This window comes from Aquarana catesbeiana, linkage group LG01, assembly GCF_042186555.1.
Source record: "Aquarana catesbeiana isolate 2022-GZ linkage group LG01, ASM4218655v1, whole genome shotgun sequence".
NCBI lineage: Eukaryota > Metazoa > Chordata > Amphibia > Anura > Ranidae > Aquarana > Aquarana catesbeiana.
The window spans coordinates 16,394,440-16,411,567 of NC_133324.1; positions in this window are offsets into that span (position 1 = coordinate 16,394,440).

The window sequence follows — 17,128 nt, forward strand, 5'->3', positions numbered from 1 at the left end:
CTTTCTGCGGATGATCCAGAGGTCACAACAAGATGGCGGTGGTGCCCACACTACTTGGGCCACCACCGGGCCACTAGCGGTTGCTCCACTGAGATCCCCTAATACAGAGACCACTGAAACCAGAGAATGACTTGCATCTGGATCTTCCTCACCTACATTCCAAAGCCCTGTATAATCTAAGCCAAGAAGCGAATATGTGGAGAAGAGGGAGGATACATGCTTACTGAGGTAAGCTCTGAAACTGACATACCACATACCGTTCCTCAGCTTGATCTGATTGCTTCATTTACCACTAGCGGGCAACCCATGTCTAAAACAGTGCTGACACAGAGCATCCTTGCTGATGGACATTTTAGCCTGTGTACAACAGTCAAAGTTGGAAATACAGAAGCTTGATGACTAGGTAGATCATGTAGAGCACTGTTTTTTTTCACTACTAATTATAACACCTTGGTGGACACACACACTGCTCAATCCAATGACATCACATGGATCAAAAAGAAATTAGAGGATTTTGAAGATAGGTCACAGTGAAATAACCTAAAAATTAGGGTGATACCCAAATCAGTACAATTCTCCTAACTGCTTAATTTTGTACGTGATCTGTTCTGAGCCTTGATCCAGTCCCTTACATCTGGGGACTTAAATGGTTACTAAACCCACAACAGTAAAATCAGCCTGTATTAGTGATGGGTAGGGATGGGCCAAACAGACCCCTGTTTGGTTCGCACCAAAACTTCCAAACACAAGTTTTTCACAAACTTTTTTTTTATTGATACATGTCCCCTAGGACAGGACCCGGACCCCTATAACCATTGTATGCCCAATTACTTGCATATAAGCTTTTAAATGGGCACTTTAGATTTATGACTTTCGTTTCCCATTGACTTTGATGGGGTTCGTTATTTGGGTCCGAACTTCCAGCACCACCAAAGTTCGGACCTAAATAACGAACCCCATCAAAGTCAATGGGAAACAAAAGTCATAAATCTAAAGTGCCCATTTTGAAAGCTTATATGCAAGTAATTGGGCATACAATGGTTATAGGGGTCCGGGTCCTGCCCTGGGGACATGTATTAATAAAAAAAAAGTTTGTGAAAAACATAATTTTTAAATGAGCAGTTATTTTTTGATTTTTAAAGTGAAAGCCTAAAAATGAAAAATTAATTCCAATATAGTTCCTGGGGGGTCCCCTTAGTCTACCTGTAAAGTGGCAGATCTGTACCATGTCTAGAATCTGCCACAGCAATAATTGCATTTATAAAGCCCAAAAAAATGACATTTTCCCTGCAAGGTGCCTTTATTTTGCTCAGCAACAGCTGGGGAACCAGTGTATATGATGAGGCCACAATGTAGTGCACTGGGAACAAGATTAGAGATTTTTTGGATACATTCTGGTGTCACTTTGACTTTGTATAGAGGTAATGGGTGCGTAAAAATTAGTCTTTGGGTGGGGCAGAGTTAGCCGGAGACCGCGATGGCCACATAATAGTGGAGCTCCGGTACCAGCGGACCTAGAACGGCACAAAACAGACTACCCAGGCCGATTGATATCATCCAAACCCGGCGGTCTGAGCTTATATCACTAGCGACACAAGCAGGCACCATGAGCAGGCAAAAGAAGGAGGAGAAGCAGCCACAGAAGCTGATGGAGTTCTTCCCTCCAGAGCCAAGGCAAAATGGCCCTGGCTCTTCCCCCACGCCGGCATCTAGATCCCAGGATCGAACAACACAGCAAGGGAAACCGCAAAAACGGAGCAGTCCTCCCAAAGGCTCACACTCTCCCCCGGCCACACCATCATCTGGGAGTCCAGAAAAGGCCAGATTTAGGCTGGATGCAGCGGATGCCGATCATGAGGTGAGCTCTCTCCATGACTCAGGGGACGATACCAGGGAGCTGCCAGACTCCATAGACACGTTCTCCACAAGTAATCAGCCTGTAATAGACACTGTCCTCAAGGAGATGTTAGTCTCTTTGAGGAGTTTTTTACACTCAGATATGATATCATGTGTACATAAATTCAGAATGGATTTGGGATCGGTGTCAGAAAGAGTGTCTCATATTGAAAACAAAATGGGAGAATACGCCACCACTATTAATGATCTGGTTGATACAAATGAAAGCAATGAGGATGAAATGGAGGTGATGAAAAGCCAAAATGACGGACATGGAAGACTGATCTAGGAGGAACAATGTTAAGATAAGGGGAATACCAGAATCTGTTCAACAACCAGATCTGCGCAATTATGTCTCCCAATTGTTTACTACAATTCTGCCTGACATGTCTGCTCTAGATTTTACAGTAGACAGAATTCACCGCCTCCCCAAACCATCCTATCTCTCTGACAATGTCCCCAGGGATGTTATACCGAGGCTTCATTTCTACCATACCAAAGAGAGGCTAATGGCAGCGTCCAGGCAAAGAGACCAGATCCCTGTGCCTTACTCCACTCTGCAGTTCTACGCTGACCTATCCCAGTACACTCTCCAGAAGCGCAGGAACCTGAATAACATAACTAAAGCCCTCAGGAACCACAAGTTACAAATGGGGCTTCCCGACAAAGCTAATCGTCACTAAAGATGGTAAGGGATATGTCATGGAAACAGTGGCCAGAGGCTTGGCATTGCTAAACACATGGGGGATAATTCCAGATCCTCATATATAACCACGTCAGAATGGTGGTAACAGCAGTTCTGAGTCTGAAGTGACCTCTTCTCTACATCGTTTACCAGATATACCAGCCAAAAACCAGTACGACCACCACAGCAACCCGAATCCACTAGTGCTCCTCAGCCGCAGGCCAGGACAACACTGAGTGTAAGTGAACTATTTTTATTACTCAACACCCAGCACCACCATACTCTCCCACAATGGCGCTGACTTTCTTGACTATAAACGTTAAGGGGTTAAACCACCCGGCCAAACGTAGGTCCCTGTGGAAGGAAGCCATCCATCACAAATGTGACATTTTATGCGCCATGTCTTCTCCCAAATGCACGCATCCCAAGTTTCCATTCATATTTCACGCTAATACAGACAAAAAAAAGAAAGGTGTGATGGTGGCAATTAAAGATACGGTCGCCTTCAAACTTCACAAAGTTAGGTTGACCCACAGGGTCGTTTTGTCATTCTGGTTTGCTACATAAACTCATACACCTACACAGTGGCGAATATCTATGCAACTAATACAGGACAGATCAGATTTGTTAACAGAATGATAAAGAAGATCCAGTCTATCTAACAGGGTATGTTGGTGCTATGCGGGGACTTCAATGTAGTTCCTGATCTAGTGTTAGACTCCACCTCTAAACCAAAAAGCCTACCACCATCATTGAACTCAGCTATACGTAAAAACAATCTGTACGATTCTTGGAGATGCCTTTATGCGAATGAGAAGGACTATTCGTTCTTATCATATAGACATAAGTTATATAGCAGAATCGATCTGTTCTTGGTAGATAAGTGGCTATTATTTCAATGCAAAACTGTAAAGACTGTAAAGATTAACATTATTACTTGGTCGGACCATGCTTTGGTAAAACTAGTAGTGGGGGATCATAATACCCACAAGCCTACATTCATTTGGAGAGCAAATCCTAGACTTTTTCAGGATGCTCCGACCAAGTCTAGAATAGAAGGACAGATAAAGGAATTTTTTGAGACTAATAGGGAATCGGTTTATGATCCCTTCACTGTGTGAAATGCCCACAAGGCTTTCACGAGGGGTATTTTGATACAGCAAGGTGAAAGAGGAAGAGGCAGCAGCAAACGGTAGCATTGAGATAAAAAATAAATGCTCTTGAAAGACTAAATATGACCCAACCATCCCAACATTTGACAGACAAACTGACAAACACCCACAATGAACTTAGACTTCTATTCCTAGATGACTTTGAAAAAGCCTCTAGGAGACTTAAATTATCTTACTACACTAGTGGCAATAAAGCAGGGAGACTTATGGCCAATCGCATTAAAGGCTACAGATACAAGATCCAAATTCCATACATACTACACCCTAAGACCTTGACTAAACAATATCACCCTCAAGCAATAGCAGACGCATTTAGTCAATACTATGGATCACCATATAATCTCAAAAATGATAATACCAACCCTCAACCATCACCAGAAATCATAGAAGCATTTTTAGAAAAGATTAAACATCCCAATCTAACTCCTGTGCAACTTGACACTCTAAACTCCCCCATCACAGACTCAGAAATATGCAAGATCATACAGACTCTCCCATCCAATAAGTCCCCAGGCCCAGACGGGTTCACAGGGGAATATTACAAAGTTTTTCAGGATGCTCTGACTCCACAATTGGTGGAAATCTTTAGTTCGACTGCTGCCTCATCCTCATTTCCCCCGAAGATGCTTAGGGCAATGGTAGTTGCTTTACCTAAACCTGGGAAAGATCCAGATACCCCACAAAACTTTAGACCTATATCATTATTAAACAATGATGTCAAAATATATACTAAACTACTGGCCTCCAGAATGATGGACATACTACCCTCACTTATAGATAAGGACTAGTCTGGTTTTACAAAAGGCAGGCAAACGCCACCAGGCACCTGTTAAATGGAATACACATGGCTAATCGGAATAAAACACCTTCTCTGCTCCTAGCTTTGGATGCAGAGAAGGCGTTTGATAGGATTCATTGGCAAATCATAGCCCAGGTGTTGTCCAAATTTGGTTTTAGAGGTCCCATATACTCAGCCATTATGGCATTGTATTCCTACCCATCAGCCCAAGTATATATATCAGGGGCGTTGTCAACCCCATTTGATATCACTAATGGGACGAGACAAGGTTGCCCTCTCTCCCCACTGATTTTTAATTTAATGATGGAACCCTTGGCATCCTTCCTAAGATCACACCCCCAGATAACCGGTATACAGGTAGGACAGAAACACCACACCATAAGTCTATTTGCTGATGACATCATTTTTATGCTCTCAAATATAGAAACCTCTTTACCAATAGTTCATCAAGCACTTCAAACATTTAATAGGGTTTCGTACTATAAGGTAAACGGATCCAAATCATATATCCTAAATTTAGGTGTACAAGAAGAGATTAGAAAAAAACTAGCTCTAATGTTTCCGTACATATGGGAAAAAGATGGTATCAAATACCTGGGTATTATATTAACTCCAAAACTAGAAGACCTCATAACGGCTAATTATTTACCTTTCCTGAAATCACTACAGGCCAAGCTGAACAACCTTGCTTCGCTTGAGCTGTCGTGGTTGGGCAGACTGGCAGCCTTTAAGATGCAAATTCTACTACAACTGCTATATATCTTCAGGACATTACCAATCAAACCACCCAACTCATACTTTAATGCTCTCCAACCAGTCCTAAACAAATACCTATGGCAGGGTAGGAGGGCTAGATTTGCATTTAGAAAATTAACCAAACATAGGAAAGTGGGTGGTATTGGCCATGCTAATCCACAAGACTACTATTTTGCAACTATATTAACGCAGATTCAACATTGGATGCTGCCAGACTCTGACCCAGTGTGGAAGGAAATAGAACAAACCCAAATCCAAAAAGGTAACTTACAAGACTTCTTAATGACAGTGCATCACAACATATCTCTAGATCTCAAACTCTCTCCCCCTATTTTAGCATCAATAAGAGCATGGATCCATCTTAGGAAATACCAAAAATGGAGTGGGAAAACATCACCTTTAAAACTCCCCATTTCAGCAATAGTTCATATAATTCCTGAGGGCAACTTCAAGCTATGGATGGGAAAGGGTATCACCTACTTAGAAGACATACTAGACGGCTCAGGAATTTAAAAAGTTAAAACCTCTACAAACACAATACCAGTTACCCCCACAAGAACAATATAAATACTACCAGATAGTCCATCTTCTTAAAAAGAACTCCCAATTATTCACAATATTCCCAGAAAAAATAATCCAATATTACCAACAAAACCTACCTGTGACAAAGGGTATATCATCAATCAATGATAGCTTGGGAACTGGAAATAGGGACAGAATACCCAACTCAACATTGGGAAAAAACACTCTGTCTCATCTACAATTCCACAAAAAGCACAAATCTATGGGATATGCAACAGAAATGAATTCTTAGATGGTACCTGACCCCATTCCGTATTGCAAAAATATACCCTGAGGCTTCACCAAATTGTTGGAGGTTGTGCGGGAACAGGGGAACACTTTTACATATTATGTACATATTATGTGGTCTTGCCCAAACCTACGGTCACTTTGGTATCAAATAGAAGGGCTACTACTCAAAACCACAGGCCAAGTGCCACTTAGTCCAGGAATGGCAGTACTTTCACTAGAACTAAATAATATCCCTTCACAATATAGGATAGTGGTATCACATATACTACTGGCTGCTCGTCTAACTATCTTAGGACACTGGAGGGACCCAAAAACACCAAATATTGCTGAAGTAATACAAACCATGCATACACATGGTACATATGAAAAATTACATTCTTCATCCACAGGTAACTACGAAAAGATGAATCAAAAGTGGAAGTCTTGGTTTGAATGGTACACAAGAGAAACAGTTTTGGAATAAATATGATCCGCATTAAAAGAGGCACCATGACTGATTAGCAATACTTAGCAGATTGTTGTTAAGACAGGTTGTGTTGCTTGTTACATATACCGTATTTATCGGCGTATAACACGCACAGACGTATAACACGCACATTAATTTTAAGAGGGAAATTTCAGGAAAAAAAACTTACATTTGAAATAAGGAACTTTGAAGCAAAAAAATGGTCAGTGCCCATCTGCAGCCTCACAAGTGCCATTAACGTAGCCTCATCAGTCCACACCAATGCAGCAGCCTCACCATTGCCATCAATGCAGCAGCCTTTACCATTGCCATCAACGCAGCAGCCTCACCGTTGCCATCAACGCAGCAGCCTCACCGTTGCCATCAACGCAGCAGCCTCACCGTTGCCATCAACGCAGAAGCCTCACCGTTGCCATCAACGCAGCAGCCTCACCGTTGCCATCAATGCAGCAACCTCACCGTTGCCATCAACGCAGCAGCCTCACCGTTGCCATCAACGCAGCAGCCTCACCGTTGCCATCAACGCAGCAGCCTCACCGTTGCCATCAATGCAGCAGCCTCACCGTTGCCATCAACGCAGCAGCCTCACCATTGCCTCAGTGCAGCCTGATTGATGCCCATCTGCAGCCTAGAGGGAACAGGGAGGGACGAGCTTCGACAGATTACATACAGTGAGAATCTCCTATGATAGACAGAACAGTGGTCCAATGGCGGCCCAGGAGACAGGACTCCCTATTACAGAGGCCGCCAAGTAAAAAGGAGATTCTCACTGTATGTAATGTGATGGAGCTCATCCTGCTCCCCTCCCTGTCCCCTCCGAGGCAGCTAAAATTGAAGTATTGGCGTATAACACGCACATGGTATTTGCACCTGATTTTCATGGTGAAAAAGTGAGTGTTATACGCCAATAAATACAGTAATTCTTTTTGATTATACTTATGTAAACCTTGATTGTTTAAACTATAGGGAAAAACTTAGAATTAAGATTCGGCCCCAAGACCAAATAGAGTTTGTACAATCTTGCAAATAAAAAAAGTTTGTTATAACGTAAAAAAAAAAATGTAAACTAATAAGGAAAAGCAATAAGCTATGAGATGTAACACAGCCATGTTGTTGTTCTGTTATAATCTTTGTTTCCTTTGTTTCCTTTGTTTTCTTTGTATTCTTGTTTTCTTCATGCAAACTATAAAACTCAATAAAAATTTATTGAAGAAAAAAAAAATTGGTCTTTGGGTGTCGATGGCACCTTCCCACCATAACCCTATAGAGGTACTCTTGAGTAAAGCAAGAATTGGCCTAGCTGTAAAAAAAATTGCAATGAAATGCACCTGTCAAACAGGTGCAGAAAAATTACTCTTTGGGTGTCGGGGGCACCTTCCCACCACAACCCTATAGAGGTGCTCTTGATGAAGGCAAAAAAAAATTGCAATGATATGCATATGGTTGGTGTTTTTGCCACGTTTGATGTGCCTGAGAAACAGTTTGCAGATAGCAAAAGTGCAGATGTGCTGAAAAAGGCCCAGACAGCTGAGCTTTGGGGAGTGGGCCGGGAGATAACAGCTGCAGAATGTGATGGAATAGGGTGGCCTCCTTTGGGTTGTGCCGCCTCACCTTCAGTTTCCTCCTCTGCTCTATCTTTCACCTAAGTCGCATCAGTGACCTCATCATCATCATCTCCATCTCCTCCATCTTCATTGTTGCCACTGGAGACAACTTGGCAATATGCTGCGGCTTGGGGAACATGAATGCCAATTTGTCTACCAGTGTTCCTCCCTCTCTAGGCTCATATTCCTGTCATCCTCAACCTCAGAACCAACATCTGAATCCAGTAATGACTGGACATCATCAAGGAGCAATTGGCTGATGCTGTGGTCAAATAACTCAGCTGACTCCTCAATGGCTGATGATGGGGCTCTGGCGGGAATAGATGTGGACAAGGAGGCAGGTTTATCCACTCTGGCAACTGCAGGGAACTGCACACTTGTCTCTGCTTGTGTGACAGAGGATGTGAAAGGTTTAGTAAGCTAGTCCACCACCTCCTCTGCATGCTGTGGCTGGATAGCATGGACAAACTCACTAAACAGAAGAAATGATGCCCTGCCTGAGGACTGACCACCACGTCCACCTTTGCCTATGGACACATTTGTTGCTGGCCCCCTTAAAGTTCCAAGGGAACGTCTCCCTCTCCTTGTTGTCCTCCCAGACATTATTGGGAGGGAGGGGGTGTTGTTTATAAGCAAATGTAAAGAAGAAGTTGAAATCTGTATGTAGATGCACTTTAATCAATGTAAAGAGGTGTTTGGTGCACTTTAATTTGAGTACTCACACTACACAGAACCACTCCACGGATACACTATAATATACTGCAATATAATGCGCCAAACGTACAGTAACGCACAGAACTATATGACGTTAAACTGGCAGTAACGCACACAAAAGTAAATGCCGTTAAACTGGCAGTAACGCACAAAACTATATGGCATTAAACCAGCGATAACTCACAAAGAACTATATGGTATTAAATTGGCAGTAACGCACACAGAACTATATGGCATTAAACTGGCAGTAATGCACACAAAAGTAAATGGCGTTAAATTGGCAGTAACGCAATCGAATAGACGGTGTTCAACCGTCACTACACTGACGCTATCTAAACTGTCTCTGCTCTAGCTATACACTAATGTAAAGATTACTGACACAGTCTCACTACACTACACTGAAACTATATAAACTGTCCCTACTCTACACTAATGTATGTATGAATGACACAGTCTCAATACACTACAGTGAAACTATCTGAGCTGTCCCTACTATGCAAAGCTGAATGATGGTCCTCCTCACTAAACTAATATTCTACACCAGGGGTGCCCAACCTTTTGAGGAGCGAGGGCCACTTTATCGACTTGGTAACCGGTCATGGGCCACAATGAGCATAAAGGGGGATGACAGGTCTGTGTCCACTCTGCATATGTAGAGCAGACACGGATGCAACCCGCTCTACCCTAAGGGCCCTCCGATCTGCCTAGACAGAAGGGGACAGATCCCCTTCTGTTTTTTTTAAGGAGAAATCAGATTGCAGATAGGCGGGTGTAAACGGACAAGAGTCAGTTTACATCTGCCGCTCTATAGAGGTGAATGGAGAGTCTGTTTGAGTCCACCTGAAAAACAGATAGGCGGACCCGATCAGACCGATCATGTGAAAGGGGCCTAAGGCTGCTTTCACACTGACGCACAGCGGTTTACCTGCTCCTCAACTGACCTCAATCTTCACTTCTTCCTCAGGATTCCTGTAGCTGGCTGGTACTGCTGGCTGGTACTGCCGGTGGGTGCTGCTGACAGGTGCTGGTACTACTGGCTGTTACTGGTACTGCTGGCTGGTACTGGTACTGCTGACTGGTACTGCTGGCTAGTACTGCTGGCGGGTACTGGTACTGCTGGCTGGTACTGGTACTGCTGGTGGGTACTGCTGACTGGTACTGCTGGCTAGTACTGCTTGTTGGTTACTGGTACTGCTGGCTGGTACTGGTACTGATGACTGGTACTGCTGGCGGGTACTGGTATTGCTGGCTGGTACTGGTACTGATACTGGTGGCTGGTACTGGTACTGCTGGTGGGTACTTCTGGCTGGTACTAGTACTGCTGGTTTATACTGCTGGCTGGTACTGATGACTGGTACGGATGGTGGGTACTGGTACTAATGACTGGTACTACTGGCTGGTACTGGTACTGCTGGTTGGCACTGGTACTGTTGGTACTGCTGGCTGGTACTGCTGGTTTGTACTGGTACTGTTGGTTGGTACTAGTGGCTGGTACTGGTACTGTTGGTTGGTACTGCTACTGCTGGCTGGTACTGGTACTGTTGGTTGGTACTGCTACTGCTGGCTGGTACTGGTACTGCTGGTTGGTACTGGTACTGTTGGTTGGCACTGGTACTGTTGGCTGGTACTGGTACTGATACTGGTGGCTGGTACTGATACTGGTGGCTGCTGTCCCAGATCGCGGGTTCCTGTGTCCCGACCTGCCATACCCGAGCATAATTGTGACAGAAGCATGCAGCTGCAGTAGAGAGCAGAGCCGTCACAGGCGGAGTACATTTGGTATCACTCCGCCTGTGAAGGAGCCGGTGCTATACAGGAAGCATCGGCTCTGCTTCCTCTAGCGGCGGCTCCGTTCTTCGCACTAATGCTCAGAGATGGCAGGTCGGGAACCCACAATCTGGGCTTGCCGACCCGCCATCTCAGAGCAAGACATGGCGGGCCACATCGGAGGTCGCCGCGGGCCACATGTGTCTGTGGTAAATGTGACCATGTTACCTGAATTAAGATAGACAAGTAACACTAAAGTATGACTGATTTGTTAAATATGTTTTGCTACGAATGTTTGAGGGTCTAAGTAAGTTTAATATTAGAAACATTAAGTAATGAAGGTGAAAGTTATGAGAAAAGAGAGCCATTGTATGGGTAACCAGCCCACTATCCCCCTTAAAAGGAGATATCACTATCACAACAACATTTATTGGTCATTTACTCACATACTTGCTAGACATGTGCAGAACGAAAAAATTAGTTTTGTTTCAATTCATTATTATCGTAAACTTGTTTCATTAAATTTGTTTATTTCGTTTGATTCGTTTTCGGAATTTGTTTCATCTATTCTTTTTCGGATAGATTTGAAAAGTTTTTGAATCAAATTCAAATAGTTTTCGAATTCGAATAGTTTTCCGATTTCCAAAGAGAATAAAATAGAATAGAAAATAAAGGAATAGAATAGAAAAAAATGTAATAGCATAGAAAAGAATATAGCAAAACAGAACAAAATAAAATAGAAAATAAAATTACAGAATAGAATGGAATAAAATAGAATAGAAAGGAATAGAATAAAAAAAGAATAGAATAAAACAGATTATAACCATCTTCTGAAATTCAAAAAGAATAGAAAAGAATAGAATTAAAAAAACAATCGAATAGAATAGATTAGCATAGAAAGAATTTTATCATAGAGCGACACATATGTGAGAGTCTGAGAGGACTGCACACCCCAATTAAAGTAATTGAAAAAAGTGGAAGGTTCCCCACGGGGCTTTTTAGCAGCAAATAGGAGTCAAATATTTTGTAAAAATCACAGATTTTTTATTTCAAAAACTGGTAAGACACAAAACATACAGTATATAAAAAAAATAATAATTAAAATATGAGCTCTGGTATATACAAGGCGAGACAAATTAGGCCAGGAAAGGTTATACATCAAGGGCGATACATTGTTAAACTTGGAATTGCACCATCCAATGTATGGAAATGCCCCAATGCATTTCGACCTCAAAGGTTATGGTCTTCTTCAGGGGGTTCTTACATTTCTATAAATACATCAAGAGGACAGATTTCAATATTCTACTTGTCATATAATTTGATATCCAATGTAGTCTCATTTATTACGTCTACATTGTCTCGTGTTTGATGTAATGTGATATGTAATCACAGTGTATTTACCCTTTCCGCCAGGAAGACTCGCTTAACCAGAGACTTTTTAAAACCAGATAATCCCCCTCAAATGCGATCCCGGGCCCACTGAGAGCCTGTCCACATCCTCAACCCAAGGGGGGGGGGCGACCCCGATCTGTGAGGCTTACAAGTGGTCACATGTTAACGGTTTTAATCTATTCGTTTCTATTTTATTCAAATTCAAATTGATTCTATTTGAATATTGGGAAATGGTTATATTCTTTCTATTCTAATCTATTCTATTGTTTTTTTTAATTCTATTCTTTCTATTCTTTTATAGTCTATTCTATACTTTTTTTCCTAGTCTATTGTTTTCTTTTCTTATGTATTCAAATTCAAATTTATTCTATCTGAAATTCGAATTCCAGAAGATTTGGTTATATTCTTGTTGTGTTATTTTGTTCTAGTCTATTTGTTTCTATTATATTTTAGTATATTCTATTCTTTTATTTTCTGTTATATTCTTTTCTAGTCTATTTTTTTTTCTATTCCACTCCTTTATTTTCTATTCTATTTTATTCTCTTTGGAAATCGGAAAACTATTTGAATTCGAAAAGTATTCGAAAACGATTAGAAAACAATTGGAATTTGAATTTCTCACTAATTTTTTTTTGTTATTTTGGATTTGTTTAAATTCAATGCTATTGTATTTCGGAGATGCAGATACATTCAAATTTCCGATAAACGAAAATTCATCCGAATTTTAATTCGGAAAGAAACGAATCGCACATGTCTAATACTGGCATGTATCTATAACAGTCCAAACTGGAATAAGCTAGTTTCACATCAGAGCTGCCATTGGGCACGTGTCTGAACCTGGTCAACAGCCACACCATCATGGGCGGAACTCCGTGGCAAAACAGCATCTTTGGTTAAGTATTATAAAAAAGGGGGTAAGATACTGCACTTGTGTCAACTTGCAATATAATGTATAAGCTGCAAACACATCAGCGAGATATTTGTCACGGAAATTAATTAATAAACAAAGTGTTGCGCTACAAAATCATAGCGAGAATCATCCAAAACATGAATAAATGAAAAGTCCCAAGTGGAAAAAGAAATAAATAGTCCTTAAAAAAAGGAATAGTGAAGAATTCTTCTCACCACCATTGCACTCACCATGTAACCAGGTCCCCCTATTTATATGTAGACATGCGCAATTCGTTTTGTTTCAAATCCGTTTTTTAATGAATTAAGATGAATTTGGTAATTCTGCAATATCCAAATTAAGGAAAACAATTTTTTTTTCCAAATAAAATTTTTTTTTTATTGTTGTTTGTATTTGCAATACAAGGATACACAAGGGCAGAGCCTGCTAGGCTTTCAAAGGGGGGTTGGAGGGGAGAATTATAGGTTTGGGGCTATAGTTAGGGCGTAGTGGCAGATTTGCAGGTACCCGTAAAACACCTGGCGGGGCAGATCGAATTTGGTCTGAAGTTTGGCAAAAGGCAACAATTTGTGTGATCGAGAGTCCACTAAACGAAAACACATTTAATTAATTTTTCCGAATATTCGTAAATTCGAAAATTCAAAAATCTGAAATAACTAACTAATGATAACTTTACTATTACTAAATACACTGCGCAAAATTTTAAATGTAACACTTTTGTGTTTGACCCTATTTATCATGAGCTGAACTCAAAGATCTATGACTTTTTCTTTGTACACAAAAGGCAGATTTCTCTCAAATAGAAAAGCAGACAGACTCAATGGACCACTTGGTCTTTTTTCTGCTGTCATTTTTCTATGTTTCTATATTTCTAGGTACTGTGAGACTTTACTGTTTATGTTGTTCATGATTCATATGGTTCATGGTTTATGCTAATCCTTACTAGTGCTGCTGACACCAATTAGATTTTGCTTACTGCCACTGGGATCTGAACTAACTGCCATATCCTAGTTGGTACTCATGTCAGTTAGTTCACTGCATTCAAATGGATTTATTTAGCTACTTATTGTTCTTCTGCCCTACCCTAAATCCTTGCAGCATGTCTCTCTTTTGCTGCTGAACTTCTAAGATACATCTTCAGCATGTGAGATCTCTATAATTTGAGATCTAAAAGTCTGACAACACCAATCTTTGAAGTAGAATAAAATCCTTACAGGATGTCTCCAACTTACAAGTAGACCTCAATGCACTGTTTGATTGGGCAACTATGTGGCAAATGAAGTTTATTGTTGATAAATGTAAAGTTACCCAAGGATGACGTCATCTGTGATGAAACGCGTAGGGCGGAGTGATGTGCTGACGTCACCACGTTTGTGCAAGTGCCGGTCCACGGGCTGTTTTAGAGAGCCGGCGAGCTTAATTTTTATGCTACTATTTTATGCTACCACTACTTACCAATGTAAGTGCAACCTGATTTAATTAATGAATATTGAGGATTTTACACTATGGAGGCCTTATCTCTTTTTGGACCTTATATGTAATCAAATCCAATTCGGGCGGTGGAGGCTTGACATCACGATCCCCAAAGACGATCAAAGGCCCTGGCTGGCTATATAGCTGTAAGCGCGAAAAACCTTCCGTAATAGGAAGCCATGAGGAGCTGGTAAGCGCCCATTTTATTAGGTGGAGGCTTATCTTGAAAATTTGTTCTGGTGAAAGTATGAGGCACTGAGGGTCACTTTATGGGCTTTTCTTTTCCTTTTTTCTTTTGTATGTGCTTATGGATTCAGCAACACTCAGCAATCATTTATTAATTTATTCAGCGCAATTTACCTGTGGCAGAGAACAGAGGACCCATCATACCAACCGGCTCGTTTGGGGTTAGCAATAAGTTATATTATTTTATTTTACATTAATCACTTACCTGTGTGTACTGATACTGACTGAGTAAGTGGGCCATGGCATGACTTGTGTAGAAATTGGAGTCACCAATAAAACCAGCAACTTCCCCGTGTCCTCTACAGGAATAATTAGGAGCCTCCATCTTTTCTCCAGACAATATCTGCAGGACATATCCCAAAGTTTTCTTTGGATCTCCACAAGTATCAAATATACGATAACCCAGTGTAACATTGGGCAGAATATTGGGGTCCTTGTTAATCTCATTGACAGCAAAGATCAGCGCCAAGATGTTTTTATATTCTTCAAAGTTAACACTGCAGGATATCAAGAACTATTCAAATAAAGTGAATGTCTTTTTCCTGGAACAATGTATGGCAGAAGCACATATGTTACTGTATATGGCTATAGCAGTGTTTCTCAAAAACAGTCCTCAGGGCGTCCCAACAGGTCATGTTTTCAGGATTTCCCTCAGCTGTGGTAATTACTAAGGCAGCGAAACTGATCAAGCCACCTGTGCAAAATAATGGAAAGCTTAAAAACATGACCTGTTGGGGAGCCTTGAAGACTAGAGTTGAGAAACACTGGGCTTTGTAGACATCTCTACCATCATACCTATATATTATTTCTAAACCATGGTAATAATATGAATGCCACCCCCCCACCCCCCCCCCCCCACCCCATTTGCAGCTCTAACATCATCTACTGTTCTAGGAAGGTCTTCCACAAGATTTTGGCGTGTGTTTGCGGGAATTTTTCCCCATTCAACCAAAAGAGCCTTTGTGAGGTCGAGTACTGATATTGCACAAGAAAACCAGGCTCGCATTTGATGTTTCCAATTCATCCCAAAGGTGTTAAGTATACATTATAAGGTGTTGAGGTCATATCTTTACGGTTGGTTTTGTGCACAGGAGTACAGTCACACTCAAACAGAAAAAGGGTCTTGTTTAAACTTTGCCAGAAGGTTGTGTAGCACTACCCCCAATGGAGCCATTTGAAATTGCCCAGGTTCTTTTCCCAGTAGTGACAAAATGACAAAAAGGGAAGTCGCCTCTAAGTGCAGACTGTTAAAAAGTATTTTATTACAGTAACAAAGATGATATGATGATGATGATAATGGTGGTGGTCCGAGGTGAGTTAAGCTATGGAATGTTCTGTTTTTGTCTTTGGTGGTATGAGGACAGAAAAGGCACATCAAAATGTGGAAAATCTGGGAAGGCTGTGCTGGATGGTATGTCGGGGGGCCACCAGGGTCCGCTACCACGCCATGGAGTGCAGGAGAATGCCAGTCAGACCTTCCGAAGATGGCGCTGGATTACACACGTGGCCCACAGCGTCAGTGGTATGATAACACCGGAGAAGGGAGTAGTGATTGACGCGTTTCTGAGCATGCACAAACCCTCAAAGGGGCATGCACGCTCTTTCATCAGGCTAGTACTGCAGGAAGACGGGGTTTCTTATATAGAGCTGGATGAGCCCGCACAAGAACAATGATGTGAATGATACCATTATCTAAAACTACTATACTTATGCCAGAAATCATACAGTATAATATAATATATATTATACACAGTTCATAAAGAATATGCATTATTATACAAGAAAAAAACTATTTATAAAAGCATGAACCAAGGTAGATAAATAATTAAATTATATAAAAATAAAAATAAATGCATTTTGTTAATTCTTATGTAAAGTGCATCAGTCCTACTTAATTGTATGGGTATATAAGGGATGTGGATGAATTAAAATTAAAATAAGAATAGAAATAGAGATAGAATAGGGACCTAGAAGAATAACTAAGATGGAGATAAGGAATGGAAAGAACACAGCTATAAGTGACAATTGTATCTTGTGTACTTACTATGGGCATGATGGAATATTCTACTCATGAAAGATAATAAAGAAGAAAATTATACCTGAAAATTATAGTAAGGATAGTATGTAAAATTAATAGAAATAAGAATAACATATAAACATAGTTATTTATATTTTAGTTTTTTGTTAATGCATGTGCTTGCAAATGTCTCTACAATTCCATTATGAATCTAGGTGCTGGTTTCTCATAAGGGTACAGACTATGGTAACTGTCTAGAATTAGAGGATGGTGGCCACCTCCAAATCTTCATTAAGGCCACCAGGGGAGAGGGTCTCAAGGTTATATATTCAGAAGGTCTCTCTCCGGCAGAGTCTGAAAAAAAACATTTCCGGGGTTGGATTTGTCGTGGAATTCTAGAAAGTGCTGAGGTACACTG